The sequence below is a fragment of the Buceros rhinoceros genome, unplaced genomic scaffold (assembly GCF_000710305.1).
Source record: "Buceros rhinoceros silvestris isolate BGI_N320 unplaced genomic scaffold, ASM71030v1 scaffold9388, whole genome shotgun sequence".
NCBI lineage: Eukaryota > Metazoa > Chordata > Aves > Bucerotiformes > Bucerotidae > Buceros > Buceros rhinoceros.
Window position 1 is genome coordinate 20,874 of NW_010427400.1, and position 367 is coordinate 21,240.

At 57.5% G+C, this 367-nt stretch overlaps 1 protein-coding gene across 1 annotated transcript in view; it reads left to right on the top strand.

Moving 5' to 3' along the window:
• ARHGEF26 (Rho guanine nucleotide exchange factor (GEF) 26) overlaps positions 1-367 on the top strand; it is a gene marked incomplete at its 5' end in the record, with an annotated part of 36,094 nt that overhangs the window by 20,660 nt on the left and 15,067 nt on the right. The window lies entirely within an intron of this gene.

Consider the following 367-nt stretch of genomic DNA (forward strand, 5'->3'; position numbering starts at 1 on the left):
CTTGGTGTCAGGTTGTGGGTGGAGTTATCTAGCGAGCCGCAGCAGCTGACCTGTGTGAGCTCCTGCACCCCAAGCGGTGCGATACTCCTCAAAAGTGTCATGGAAATCACGGCTCTTGTTCCCCGGTAAAACCAGGACTGCCAAAAGGAGTGGGAAGCCTTCGGGTGCCAAAGGGACTGACACACGGAGCAGAGGACGAACAGTCAGGAGGTTCTCAGAACAGGCGTGGTTAGGGGAAGAAGTCAGCTCCGGCCGTTGGTTTCTGTTCCTCCTTTCACTGCTCCCAGTCCGTGGGTGGCAGGGTGATGCCTGTGGTACAGGGGCACCTTGCCCAGCTCTGCTGTGTATGGCTTTGCTCTCGGTTCAG